The 15,832-nt window shown below is 35.8% G+C and overlaps 1 protein-coding gene and 1 pseudogene across 1 annotated transcript in view; one reads left to right on the plus strand and one right to left on the minus strand.

The window, feature by feature from the left end:
• The window catches only part of HECW1 (HECT, C2 and WW domain containing E3 ubiquitin protein ligase 1), a 469,328-nt gene that overhangs the window by 201,643 nt on the left and 251,853 nt on the right, over nt 1-15,832 (minus strand). The window lies entirely within an intron of this gene.
• Nucleotides 15,257-15,375, plus strand: LOC120592105 (uncharacterized; annotated as a pseudogene).

Here is a 15,832-nt window from a genome sequence, read left to right on the forward strand (position 1 = left end):
TCATTAACCTGGAATATTTTTCTATTTGTGTATTCAATTTCTTTCAACAAAGTCTAGTACTTTCAGTGTACAGGTCCTTCACGTCCTTAATTAATTTTATTCCTCAGTATTTTATTGTTTTTGATACTATTGTGAATGAGATTTTTCCTTTATTTTTTCTAATATTTTATTATTAGTGTATAGAAACACAACTTATTTCTGTACGTAGATTTTGTATTCTGCAACTATACTGAATTCATTGATTAGTTCTAATAATTCTTGCTGCGGTCTTTAGGATTTTCTATGCATAAAATTATATCATTGCAAAGACAATTTTACTTCTTCCTTTCCAGTTTGGACGTCTTTTACTTCCTTTTCTTGCCTGATTACTCTGGCTAGGACTTGTAGTACTATTTTGAATAGAATTGTTGAAAGTGGTCACTCTCATCTTGTTCCTAATCTTAGAGGAAAAGCTTTCAATCTTTCACTGTTGAGTATGATGTTAGCTGTGAGCTTGTTACATATGGCCTTCATTATGTTGAGATATGTTCCTTCTATGCCCAATTAGTTGAGTTTTTTATTATTGTTGTTATAATAGGATATTGTATTTTGTCAAATACTTTTTTCTGCTCTATTGACATGATTGCATGATATTTATCTTTTATTCTATTAATGTTTATTTTATTTATTGATTGATTTACATATGGTAAACCATCCTTGCATCCCAAGAATAAATCTCACTTAATTATAGTGTATGATCCTTTTGAGGTGCTGTTGAATTCTGTTTGCTAATATTTTGTTGAAAATTTTTGCATCAGTTCATCAGGAATATTGATCTGCATTTTTCTTTGCTGTAGTATCTTTATGTGGCTTTGATATCAGCATAATGCTGGCCTTGTAAAATGAGTTTAGGAGTGTTTCTTCATTCTCAGTTTTTTGGAAGTGTGAGAAAGATTGACATTAATTCTTTTTTAAATATTTGATAGGAATATTGTAGAACACGTGGTGGAGTGAGAGACATCCTTCTATATTTCCCCTTGAAATGACAGTAAAGCTGAACATCTAAAACTCAACAAAAAACACTCAAACTCCTCACTAGCATGTCTGAGTATGAGATCTGTGCATAAGAGCTCCCACAGGTCAGAACTCTGGGTGTCGGGAGGTGGACTGAGAGTAATAAAGCAGCTGCCTCTCCGAGCTGCCAGAGCTCTCTGAAAGAGAAGGGGGAGGGGAGGAGAGGCAAGTTCCTGCACGAGTTCCTTGAACATTCCTGGCTGGGATAGTAACCAGCTCTCTGTGACTGGCTGGCTGCAGAGCTCAGTCATTAGGGCAGAAAGTAGAGAAGTGGGAGAAGAGCACAGAGGAACAACAGCTGATTTTTGCTGGCTGCATTTGCGAAACCAAGGCAGAGCCGCAGCCCCCAACCTCCAACCCAGAGGGCCCTTCCCCCCATACCCTCCAAGACTGATCACCATGGAGCTCCAGTGGAAGCTGAGCAAACAGTGCCGAGACTGTCACTGACACTGAAAGGGACTGAAACTGAGGGTAACAAGTGTGATTAAATATCTACAAGAAAATTTTAAAAGTGTTATTAAGACTTTATATAATGCAGGGATCCAAAAGATTTAGACACTACTGGAAACCAAAAGAAAAGTGTCATCTTTGCAACAGGCTAAATTTTCTTTCTAGAAAAATACCAGAATACACTTCCATTAATTCTTAGGTGGAGAAATAGTCCATTAAACACCATGAACAACCAAGGTGACAAGCCATCTCAAAAAGAAAGAGAAAAATCTCCAGAAAATAAGCTTACAGACATAGAAATTTGCAACTTAAATGACAGAGAATTCAGGATAGTACTTCTGAAAAAAATTCAATGAGATCCAAAACAACTCAAATCAACAATTTCAGGAATTGAAAAAACAACTAGATGAGCAGAGTAAAAAGATTGAAACCCTCAAAAAGAACCTAAAGGAACTTCTGGAGATGAAGAACACACTGCAAGAGTTGAAAAATAAAATAGCAAGCTTGGGAAATAGAGTCGACCAAATGGAAGAAAGTATCATTGATATCGAAGACAGAAATCTAGAAATAAATCAGAAGGAAGAAGAGAGAAACCGAAGAATGAAAAATAATGAAAGAGAAATACAAGAACTAGCTGATACCATCAGGAGAGGAAACATAAGAATAATGGGCATTACCAAAGGCAAGCAAAAGGAGCAGGGACTAGAAAGCATTTTCAAACAGTTAATGAAAATTTCCCAAATCTAAGGAATGAGCTGGAGCTTGGAATTCAAGAAGTCAACAGAACATCCAGTTATCTAAACAAACAAACAAAAAAGCCTTCACCAAGACATATTGTATTAAAGTTATCAAAAATCAATGACAAAGATAGAATTCTCAGGCAGCCAGGGAGAAATAAATATTAACCTATAAAGGCAAACCCATTAGATTATCCTCAGACTTCTCAGCGCAAACCTTACAAGCCAGAAAGGAATGGATTCAAATATTTAAACTATTAAGTGAAAAGAACTACCAGCCTAGAATAATGTATTCAGCTAAGTTCTCCTTTAGATATGAAGGAGAAATAAAGACTCGTACAGACATACAAAAACTGAGGGAATTCTTCACTATAAGGCCCGCACTACAGAAAATACTAAAAGAGGTCAGTTCACCTAAAGGAAATGGCAAAAAATAATACATAATTAGGAGGAAAGTGACTATCAGGCAAATAGAAGAAGAGTGCAAACTTTACCAATAACAGGGCATTATAAGCTTAAACAATAAGAAGTGAACTGTTATAGCAAGATAGTAATGAACGTTCAGCATACATAGGAACAAATTGAGATAAAAATGACTGAAAAGGGGGGAAACTATCCTTTACATATTTATAATGTAACTGCACACCAAAGATTCAGAATCATTGTATATAATATAAAATAAGAACGACCAGAGGGAAAACACACAAAAGCCAACCAAAATAAAAAAAAGTGAAGTACAAGGACAAAGAAGCAATAGAAACACTAAACTACAAAAAAGCAAAAGAGAAAATGGCTATAAGAAGATCTCATATTTTAATAATCATCCTAAATGTAAATGGAGAGAATTCACCAATAAAAAGGAACAGAGTTGCAGAATGGATCAAAAAACAAAACTCAATTATATGCTGCCTCCAGGAAACACATCTCAGCTCCAAATACAAATATAGACTCAAAGTGAAAGGGTAGAAAATGATATTTCAAGCAAACGGCATTCAGAGAAATAGCGGTACTAATACCAAACGAAATAGACTCAAAATAAAAAAGGTAAAGAAATATACTGAGGACAAGTCATAATGATAAAGAAAATCATGCACCAAGAAGACATAACACTTATTAATATCTATGTTCCCAATCAGGGTGCCCCGAAATATATAAAGTAATTACAAACAGAACTAAAAAGAGAAAAAGACCAAAACACTATTGTAGTAGGGGACCTAAGCACCCACCTTTGATTATGGACAGATCATCCAAACAGAAAATCAATAAGGAAATAACATCCTTAAATGAAACATTAGACCAACTGGACATAATTGACATTTACAGAGCCTTCCATCCCAAAACGGCTGCTTATACATTCTTCTCTATTGCACGTGGAATATTCTCAAGAATTGACCACATACTGAGACACGGAGATAGCCTCAACAAATATAAGGGTTGAAATCATACCAAGCATATTCTATAATCATAATGCTTTGAAACTAGATATCAACTGCAGAAAGGAATCAGGAAAAACCACAAATGCATGAAGATTAAACAACATGCTACTGAAGAATAACTGGGTCAGAGAAGAAGAGAGATCATGAAATACATAGAAACAAATGATAATGATAGTATAACATATCGAAACTTTTGGGACACAGCAAAAGCAGTCATTAAAGGAAAGTTTATATCATTATAAGCCTATCTCCAAAAACAAGAACGAGCACCAATAAACAACCTAATGCTTCATCTTAAAAAACTTAGAAAACGAAGAACAAATGAAGCCAGTAGAAGGAAAGAAATCTAAATCAAATTAGAGCAGAAATAAATGAAACTGAAAACAACAACAACAACAACAACACAACAACAACAAAAAAACAATAAAAAAATGCAACAAAGAGATGGTTCTTTGAGAAGGTTAATAAAATTACCAAACCCTTGGCTAGATTCACTAAAGAAGAAAAAGAAAAGACACAAATAAACAAAATCAGGATGAAAGAGGGAAAATTATGACTGACATCACAAAAATACAAAGGATCATACAAGAATACTATGAAAAAGTATATAACACCAAATTTAATAACCTAGAAGAAATGGACCAGTACTTGGAAAAATACGATCTTCCTAGACTGAATAAAGAAGATCTGGAAAATCTAAATAGACTGATCAGCAGTATGGAAATTGAAATAATCATTAAAAACATCTCAAAAAGTAAATGTCCAGGACCAGATGGCTTTACCAGTGAATTCTACCAAACATTCAAAGATTTAATACCTGTTCTCAAACTCTTCCAAAAAATCGAAGAGGAGGCAATACTTCCTAAATTATTTTATGAGGCCAGTGTTACCCTGACACCAATACCTGGTAAAGATAACACAAAAAAAGAAAACTGCATACCAATATCTCTTATGAACACAGATGAAAAAATCCTAAATAAGACACTAGCGAACTGAAGACAGCAACATATTAAAAAGATTAAAAGATTATACACCACAATCAAGTGGGCTTCATCCTAGGAAACAGGGATGGTTCAACATATGCAAATCGATTAATGTAATACAGCACATAAACAAATTAAAAAATAAAAATCATATGATTATATCAATAGATGAAGAACAAACTTTCGACAAGATGCAGCATTCATTTATGCTCAAAACACTTAAAACATCGGTATAGAAGGAAAATACCTTAACATAATAAAGACCATATTTGACAAACTCTTAACCAACATTATACTTAATGGTGAAAAACTGAAAACCTCCCCTCTAAGATGAGGAACAAGGCAAGTCTGTTCACTATTGCCATTGTTATTCAATATAAAATTGGAGTTCCTGGTGAGTGCAATCAGACAAGAGAAAGATATGAAAGGCATTTAAATAGGAAATGAAGAAGTCAAACTGTTACTATTTGTGGATAACATGATTCTCTATTTAGAAAACCCCCAAAACTATACAAGAACACTACTAGAAACAATAAACAAATACAGTAAAGTCTCTGGATACGAAATCAACGTTCAAAAATCCATAGCTTTCCTACACTTTAATAATGAAGCATCCAAAAGAGAAGTGGAAAAAACAATTTTTTTTGCAATTGCAATAAAAAGTATAAAATACCTAGGAATAAATTTAACGAAACATGTGAAAGACATATATAATGAAATCCACAAGACCCCATTAAAAGAAATCGAAGAGGATACAACGTTCAAAAATCCATAGCTTTCCTATACTGTAATAATGAAGCATCAGAAAAAGAAGAGGAAAAAAAACTCCTTTTGCAATTGCAACAAAAAGTATAAAATACCTAGGAATAAATTTAATGAAACATGTGAAAGACATATATAATGAAAACTACAAGACCCTATTAAAAGAAATCGAAGAGAATACAAAGAATTGAAGATACTTCATGTTCTTGGATTGGAAGAATCAACATAGTGAAAACGACCATATTACCTAAAGCATTATACAGATTTAATGCAATCCCCATCAAAATCCTATTGGCATTTTTTAAAGAAATAGAACAAAAAAATCATCAGATTTGTATGGAAGGACAAAAGACCCTGAATTGCCAAAGCCATCCTGAGAAAAAAGAATGAGACTGGAGCATCAATCTGCCTGACTTCAAATTATTCTACAAAGCGACAGTAATCAAAAAGGCATGGTGTTGGCAGCAAATCAGACACACAAACCAGTGGAACAGAATCAAGAGTCAAGAAGTGAACCCATATTTATATGGGCAAATAATTTATGACAAAAAAGCCAAAAACATACAGTGGAGAAAGGAAAGCCTCTTCAATAAATAGTGCTGGGAAAATTGGAAAACCATCTGCAAAAGAATGAAACTAGACTGTTGTCTATCACCTCACAGCAAAATTAACTCAAAATGTATTAAGGACCTGATTCAAAGACCTATAACAATAAAATGCATAGAAGAAAATATAGAACGAAACTCAAGGACCTTGGACTTAAAGAGGATTTTATGAATTTGACCTCAAAACAAGGGAAGTAAAAGCTAAAATAAATGAATGGGACTACATCAAACTAAAAAGCTTCTGCTCAGTAAAAGAAATTGTCAACAAGGTAGAGTACCATCTGAACTGGAAAATATATTTGCAAACAATACCTTCCATAAGGGCGCAATATCCAAAATATACAAAGAACTCATACAACTTAATAACAACAAAAATACAAACGATCCAATCAAAAAATGGGCTGAAGACCTGAACAGACCATCTCTTTGTTGGACATACAATGGCCAACAAATATATGAAAAGATGCTCAACATCGCTAGCTATTACAGAAATGCAAATCAAAACCAAAATGAAATATCATATCGCACCTGTTAGGATAGCTATAATAAACAGGACATGTAATAACAAATGTTGGAGAGAATGCAGAGAAAAGAAGCCTCATACACTACTGGTGGGACTGCAAATTATACAGCCACTATGGATAACAGTATGGAGGTTCCTCAGAAAACTAAAAATCGATCTACCATATGATCCAGCAATCCCTCTGCTGGGTATTTACACCAAAGACTTGAAAACCCATATCCAAAAAGATATTTTCACACCGATGTTCATAGCAGCATTATTCACAGTGGCCAGGACATGGAAGAAGCCAAAGTGTCCTACAATAGATGATTGGCTAAAGAAGCTGTGGTACATATATACAATGGAATATTACTCAGCCATAAGAAGAGATGAAATACTGCCATTTGCGACAACATGGATAGACGTCGAGATAATCATGCTAAGCGAAATAAGCCAGACAGAAAAAGTGGAAAATCACATAATATTACTTATACGTGGAATATAAACCTAAAAGCAACAAATGAGCATGACAAACAAACAGAGACTCGTGGACATTGACTATAGGCTAGTGGTTACCAGAGGACTATAGAGTAGTGGTTAGTAGTGGGGTGGAGAAAGAGGGTGGAACTATACAGGGTAAAGGGGAGCGAATATAGGGTTTAGGGAGAGGGTGAAGTGGGTAAAAGGGATCACATATATGGTATCTGAAGGAAACTGGACTTTGGGCGGTAAAAACACAATAGAATATATAGATGTCAAATGATAATGTATGTCTGAAAATTATATAATTGTAACAACCAATGTTATCCCAATAAACTTAATTAAAAATTAAAAAAAATAAAAAAGAGTTTGGCAGTAAAAACTTGTGGAAATACCTGGTCCTGGCTTTTGGGGGGAATGTTTTTACTCATGGATTCAATTATTTTTTATCGATCTGTCCAAATTTTCTATTTCTTCATAATTCAGTTTTTTATGTTGTTTATTTCTAGAAATTTATTTATTTATTCTAGATTATCTAATTTGTTATTGTATAATTCTTCACAATAATAGTTTATAATTGTTTACACTTCTGTGATATCAGTTGTAATGTTTCCTCTTTCATTTCTGATTTTATTGCTTTGGACCTTCCCCCCTTCCTTTTTTTAAATCTAGCTAAAGATCTGTCAGTTTGCTTACCTTTTTAAAAAATTGGTTCCTAGTTTTGTTATTCTATTGTTTTTTCTGTGTTTCTATTTCACTTATTTCTGCTTGGATCTTTGTTATTTCCTTTTTCTGCTTACTTTGGTCTTCATTTGTTTTTCTTCTAGTTACTGTAGGTGTAAATTTAATTTAATCTTTTTTTCTTGATTTAGGAATTTAACACTATAATCTTTCCTCTTAAAACTACTTTTGCAGCATCCCATAAGTTTTGATATGTTGTGTTTCTAATTTTTGTTTGTTTAAAGTTTTTTTAAAATTTTCGTTTTGAGTTCTTCTTTCACCTCTTGGTTGCTCAGGAAATGAAAAGATATTCTGTGCTCATAGATTAGAAGAATTAACATTGTTAAAATGTATTTTTGAAATTTCTAGCCTTCCTCCTTTTATTCATTTCCAGTTTCATACCATTGTGGTTGGAAGAAATACTTGGTATGATTTCAGTCTTTTTAAGTTTGCTAAGACTTCTTTTGTGATCTATCATATGATCTATTCTAGAGACTATTTTATGTGTGCTTAAGAATAATATTCTGCTACTGTTGGATGGAAGGTTTTGTATATGTTGTTAAGTTCATTTGGATGGAATGTTTTATATATGTCTGTTAAGTTCATTTGGTCTAAAGTATGGTTTAAACTCAATATTTTCTTGTTGATTTTCTGCCTCTATAATCTATTCATTGATCTATTATTGTATTGTTTATTTCTCCCTTCCGATCTGATACTATTCTTAATATATGTAGGTTTTTCTGATGTCGTGGGTATGTATTTATGATTATTATATCTTCTTGATGAGTAGATGCCTTTATCATTATATAATGACCTTTTTTGAGTCTTGTTACAATTTTTAGATAAAGTGTATTTTTTTCTGATATAAAGATAGCTACCCCTGCTCTCTTTTGGCTTCCACTTGTATGGAATATCTTTTCTTCCCGCCAATTCACTTACAGCCTGTATATGTTCTTAAAGCTAAGCGAGTCTCTTATTGGCAGCATATAGTTGGGTCTTATTTTGTTATCCAACTAGCTGCTCTATATCTTTGTATTAAAGAATTTAATCTATTTACTTTTAGAGTAATTATTGATAGGTAAGAACCTACTAATACCATCATATTAACTGTTTCCTGGCCATTTTCTAATTCTCCTGTTCCTTTCTTTCTCTTTGCTTCCTTACTTTGTGAATTGATGTTTGTCCAGAGTGGTATGGTTTTAGTTTCTTTCCTTTATCTTTTGTGAATCTATTGTAATTTTTCAATTATTATTATTTATGCCTATAGTACTTGGTCTTCCTAGGTTGTCTCCCATCTAAGTACTTACAAGGTCCGACCCTGTTTAGCTTCTGAGATCAGACATTGGGCTTGTTCAGGGTGGCATAGCTGAAGTCCATGGACTGTGGCTCCATTGCGGCATCTATTGCAATTTTTGGCTGACCATGAGGCTTACAGAATACATCTTATAGATATAACCACCTATTTTATGCTCATAATTTAACTTTGATCATATATAAAACTCTACGCTTCTACTCCTCCTCCTTTTATATTTCTGATGTCACTATTTACCTCTTATATTGTATATTCATTAAAAATATTGTAGCTATACATATTTTTAATATTCTTGTCCTTTAACCTTTATATTAAAGTTAAGTGGTTAGTACTCTACTATATTACAGTATTGGAATATCTGAATTAGACTATATACTTACCTTTACCTTTCAAAGACCTGAAAACCAAATATTTTCAGGTTTTTGTGTTACTTATTAACATCTTTTCGTTTCAGCTTGAAGAACTTCCTTCAGCACTTCTTGTAAGGCTGTGGTGATGAATTCTCTTATCTTTTCTTCGTCTGAGAAAATCTTTATCTTGCCTTCATTTCAGAACTGCTTTCCCAGGTAAAGTATTCTTGGTTGGTAGTTTTTTTCTTTAAGCGCTTTGAATATATCATCCCATGTTCTCCTGTCCTGTAAGGCTTCTGCTGAGAAAACTGCTAATAGCCTTATGAGAGTTCTCTTGTAAGTTACAAGTTTTTCTTTTTCTTGTTGCTCTTAAAATTCTATTTGTCTGATTTCTGACAGGTTTATTATATTGTATTAGAGATGGTCTCTTTAAGTTGCTTTTATTTAGTGCTTATGAGCTTCATGAGTTTAGATATACAAAACTCTTCCCAGATTTTTGAAGTTCTTGGCCATTATATCTTTAAATGTTTTTTCCCCCCCTCTTTTACCCTTTTTCTCCTTCTGGAACTAATAGTTTATACGTTTTTATGGTATGCCATAAATCATATAAACTTTCTTCACTCTTTTTCATTTTTTTAAAATTTTGACTCTTCTGATGGATAATTTCAATTGATATGTCTTCAGGCTCACTTACTCTTTCTTCTCCTTGGTCAAATCAGTTCTCTATTGAATTCTTTTGATCATTGTATTTTTCGCTCCAAAATTTCTATTCGGTTCTTTTTTTTTTTTTAATGTTTTCTATCTCTTTGTTGAATTTCAGATTTTTTTCTTGTATTATTTTCCTGATATTATTGAGTTGCTTATTTATGTTCTCTTGTAGTTCTCTAAATAACTTTAGAACTTTTTCAGGTTATTCTTGGACCTCCATTTCTTAAGGGTAGTTTGGAGGTTTACTGTGTTCTTTGGCAGAGTCCTGTTTCCCTCATGATTCTTATAGCCTTGCATAGGTGTCTGTGCATTTTAAGAAGCAATCAACTCTTCCAGACTTTATAGATTGATTTTGGTAAGGGCAGATTTTCACCTACAGGTGGGGAGGAAGTTCTGGAGTTGCAGGATGCTAAGTAAGGCAGTTTGTGGCAGTTTAGGGGAGGCATAACATCTCTTTGACTCAGGCCACTGGGATCCACAGCATCAACAAATTTGTGGTCCTTTATGATCACTTTGGGAGGTCCACTGTGGCTGCCATGGCTGTTGGGGTCCTCAGCAGCACCTCTAGGTCCAGGACCAGGACAGGTATTGGTGGTCACCAGAGCTGGTAGCATGCACACACCTGATTGTGGGGTCCAGCTGCAGGTATCTGTGTAGCGGCAGAGGCTAAGTGCAGACACATATGTCATGATAAGAGCTAGGGCAGGCAGCAAGGTCTGGAGCCAACTGCAGATTCTCTGGCTCTCAACATGTACTACTGTGGCTACTAAGAGTTGTTACAAGTACATGGCAGTGGAGGCCAGAAATGAGGGTTGGGCTGGGGACATGCAGGTACACAGCTGGAGAGGCTAGTTTCAGCTGAGTGTTGTGGTGCAGGCCAGTGATAGTAGACAGTGCCTGATTTGGGTCCACAAGCAACTGTTGGGACTCTGGTTGTTGAATGAGCTCTCCTATGCTTGCACAGTCTCCCCCTGGGCATTTTCTCACAGTGCAGACTGGTGATAGGGGTCAGGGCAGCAGCATGCAGGTACATAGCTAGAGATGCTAGCCCCCAGGGCATGCATGGCAGTAGGGTTTAATTGCTGGGGTCAAGGCTGCCATCTTTCACTTGTGTAGCCACGGAGGCCTGGACTGGCAGCTGGTGTGGTTCCCAGGATTCTGGAGGGTGGGGTGTATAGCTGGGACACAGGCAGCTGACATTAGCAAACATGAGTACCAAAAGCTGGTAAAATCTGCAGTGGTTCTGTGGCAGCTGTGCTGGCTGTTGCTTCTTTCTTCACCAGTGAAAGCTGCTGGAGTTTTTTGTAGAACAGGTCACTGTGAGCCTTATCACTCCTGCTGTGTGGCTGCTATTGGTAGATCCTGCTTTTTTCCCTTGTTCTCAGCTTTTTCTACACCTCTCAGCTTTGCCAGCATGAGTAGGGTAAAATCAAAATGAGAACTTCATGAACTGAAAGGGTAGACACGCTGGTCACTTACCCTGATCTTCCTTTTCCAGCAAGAGGAATGCTTTAGAGCTGAGGAGTTTCCTCATGGCACCGAACAGTGCTTGCCTGGGGAATGGGATGATGCAGGCAAAAACATCTGTCTGCCTACTCTTTTAATTTTCTCCTCCTCCTCCTCTTTCTCTTCTTTCTCCTCCTTTTCTTTGTATTTTTGTTCCACTGTGCTGCTGAAGTTTCTTTAGTGTACTTCACAGCTTTTCCAGAGCTGTTTTTGTTCATGGATAGCTGTTTAAGTGTTGACCTTTGTGGGCAGACAGAGGCTGACGTCTCGTATACCACCATCTTAATGATATCACTCTCATAGTTTGTTTTTTGCCCTGGTATTTAACCAAAAATTTTGATGTTGGCCATTGATTTAAAGAAGATTTTACATAGTTCCTCTTTCATATAGGAACTTCATTGCTTGGTTCATTAATTCTAAGTAATGAATGTTTATTCAAGTGATGTTTTGTTAATTTTTTGCAAAGAGGTGAAAAATTCAAGAATGGATGTTAAATTTCCTCAGTCTGGAATGGATGAATAGTTCAGGCATTTATGGAGGTTTTGATAGGCAGGTGTACAATTTGGAGTTGAGAGCTTGAGCTGGAGTCAGAGATCTTTCAACAGTCCTATGTAGTGGCTCTTATTTTTATCACCTATCTGGATTATCATTGTAGATTCAGAAATTGAGTCCCAAAGAAGTTAACTTGTTTAAGACCAAGTTATTAAGTAGCTGAGCAGGGCTCGAACCCATGCTTATTAGGTACAAATGTTTTATGGTGTGCCTGCCATGTGCCAGGTACTGTTCTAGCCAGTGCTGAGAAACCCTGAATAGGACAGGCAGGTGCATCCTTGACTTTAGAGGCTACATTTCAATAAGGGGAACAAACACAAACAAGTTACAACATGAGCAACACGATAAATACAAAGCGTGATAGAGTATGGAGAGTGACTGAAGGTGTATGGAGAATATTTTTGATAGGGTGGTTATAAAATGCTGCTCTGAAGAGGTGACTTTGGAAAAAAAGCCTAAATGAAGAGAGGAAGTAAATCATTTAAATATCTGGGAGAAATATGCCAAGCAGAGAAACAAGACAAGGTGCAAAGGCCCTGGGGACAGATCAATTTGATGTATTCAAGGGTCAGAAAGACAACCAGTGAGGTTAGAATTAAGTGGAAAAGGAGGAGGCAGCGCTAGGCAGGGGCTTAATGGCTCTGCAAAAATGTTGTATGAAAAAAAGCCAAATTTGAGCAGAAATGTTATGTGATGGGATGGGAAAATTTGAGTAGAGAAGAGAACTGACTTTACAGTACAGAAAGACTAATTCCTAGAGGTAGTAGATCTCTACTTAGAGATACCAATTTTGATCTCAGAATCAGAATTTCTTAGAGGGCAAGCAAGAGGGGATAGTTTCCTGCATGCAAATGGAAAAGTTGATACAGTTGTAACTAGAAGGGAAGCATAATGTGTGAGTTTATGTACAGGCAGACTATTGGATTGGATAATGATTGCCGCCATTTTCTCAGTGAAAAGGGCATATAATCAACTGCCAGTGGGGAGGGGAAGGGTGCTGTAAGTTTAAGGAAAAAAGAAAGTGTGAAGCAGCCTTCTCTAAATGTGGGAAAGGTGGAGTGCTTCTGAGGAGTGTTAGAAGGCTCTTGAGATCTGTAGTTGGAGGAAAAACTGCTTTAATTCTACTTATTAAGACTAAAGAAAGACTCTTCTGCTGACTAAAGGCAAGTAAAGAGTAGAAAGAATTGGGTTTAACCAGCGCTGGATTGGGCCAGGTGAGAGTGACAGAGGGATAAAGGGACAAACAATATATGATGGAATCTTAGCTAAGGACGGAAGTAAAAATCATTAATAATAGACTGGGGTTAGAGAATTGAGTTACAAAGGTGGGAAGTGGTGGTTCAAGAGTGGTGTAGTTGGAATTGAGAATTTGGAAGTGATATAGTTACTGGAATTGTGAGACCTACAGCAAAACCATGGGAGTCGATGGGTAAGGTAGGTTGGTGTTAGGAACTGACGAGCCAGGATGTGGGATAGATCATCTCTTTTATATGAATATGGAATCCACAAAGAATCACAACAAGATTATCTTTTAGCCCATATTGTAGTACAATCCTAGAAAATAAGAACAGTGGTCAATGCTCATATATGGGATTAGACTCATAGAGGACAGAACTCAGGATCCATAACTCCCACTTCTGTATTCTAACTCTACATGAATAATACTGATGGTCAGGAGCATAAACCATCTCAACTTTTGGCATTCCTGTTTATTATTTAGGAAATATAGGGCAATGAGGTATTTTAAAAAATATTTGGCCAGAAATGCTTACTAAATGAAAAGCATCAGTCCAATTTTAATTTGCACAACCCAAGTTAGAAGAAAAATTATGACAAAATGCTATCATCCATTTCTTTATTTTATCCTTTCTCTGTATTATTTGAGAAAAAAAGAGTGAGAAGTAAATATATGAAAGAATACAGGAAAGATGCCCATATTACTGGGGGGTTGGATATCCTACGGGCCTGAAAGAGTGCATTTCTCCCCTTCAAACATACACAGCTACTAAGTAGGAGAGCAGGGATTTGAATCAGTTCTGTTTGACTTCAATGTGCTCTTAATTTCCTATTCCTATTAGTCCAACAAGGATTGTACATGCACACACACATACTCATAATCAATAATAACCTCCACATCCTACATCTAGAATATAGATTGTCCATACTTTATTTTCAGTTCAAAGTGTTTCAACAACGCATGTTTGGGACCCCTGAGAGAACAATGCGAAATCTTCCCAAGGTAGGTTATCTGGGAGAGCTCCACCTATAAACCATATGTGATTGCTTATAAAACAGGTTATAAGTAGCTCTTTGAAAAGTTAGATTTCCCTGCTGAGTAAACCTCCTCCTGACAAGTCCCTGTCTCTCCTCACTCAACAGTCATTATGCACATAGGAAAGCAAAATTACCTCAAATTAGCTCTTATAAAAGGCTTAGAAATTTCTAGAAATGAAGGGTCTAGAAAGAAAAAAAAATTCAAATAGCTAGATTTTTTTAGAAAAAATCTTAGTTTAATGTTGATGACTTTAAGCAAGCAAGATTTTTTTTTTTTAATTTGAAAGTATAACACACATAATGGCCAATAAAATTAGATAGACTCCAGTTAAGCTCAAGGTACTCTTTAAAGCAAGCTATTAATGACTATGTGTATATGCATCTATTTGGATGTATAAATAAGATACCCATAAACTAAAGCATTTATGCTAAGGCTCTACCAACTTCCTCTGAAATGCAGCCATCTTTATTTAGCTTCTGACCAAGCAGCCATTTTTCATAAAAAATGGTTGAATTCAGAGAAATTATCCATAGCTCTAGAGGAGGTACAAGAAAATTTCCAGGACCAGACTTCTGCTTTTAATCATAGGACTACCAGGTAATTCTGACTTCCTTTTGGCATGAGCATAAACAAAGCCCTTAACTGGGAGACTCTGACAACATACCTGATAATGCTACTAATTTAAGGGCTTCTGCCATCTTTGTTAAAAGTAACATAGGAAAACTCCAAAGGAGAAAAAATAATCTCTGTGCATTAAAATGCAAGTATTTGATTCTTTAACATAATGACACTAGGGAAGATCCCTGATCTAAAGGTGTGGATCTTGTCTATGGCCATGCCACCCTGAACAAGCCTGATCCGGTCTGATCTCAGAAGTTAAGCAGGGTTGGACCTGCTTAGTACTTGGATGGGAGACCACCTAGGAAGACCAGATGCTGTAGGCATAAGAAATAAAAAAATAAGAGGTTGTTAGCTGACAAGGTCCTGTGAGGTCAACCAAGGGTTGACTTGCAAAAAATTAAAAATTAAAATAAAATAAAAAAGGTGTGAGTCTTGGTTCCCTGTCAGAAATAGCACCTTAAATCCAGGGGCCCGTCACAGCTCAGTTTAGGTGGTTCAAGGAGGTGGAATCTAATGATCCATCAGAACAGAAGACTAATTATTGTGAGGTGGCAAGGTGAGGTTGCAGACTTAATAATAAGCTCTTGAGTAAGTGCAATTAGAAGGTTTGATCCCTTGGGTCAGTCTTGTTTTGTGTTTTGAAGCAAGGAAGCTAAGAGCTTTTTAATCAACTTGAACTTCACCATCTTCATAGACCAAGAAAGGTAAAAATACTGATGATAGTTTAGTGTACATGATCCCTGCAGAAGTGTTAATTAAGTGTGAAAATGTGGCTGGTGT

The sequence above is a fragment of the Pteropus medius genome, unplaced genomic scaffold (genome assembly GCF_902729225.1).
Source record: "Pteropus medius unplaced genomic scaffold, Ma_sr-lr_union100, whole genome shotgun sequence".
Taxonomy (NCBI): domain Eukaryota; kingdom Metazoa; phylum Chordata; class Mammalia; order Chiroptera; family Pteropodidae; genus Pteropus; species Pteropus medius.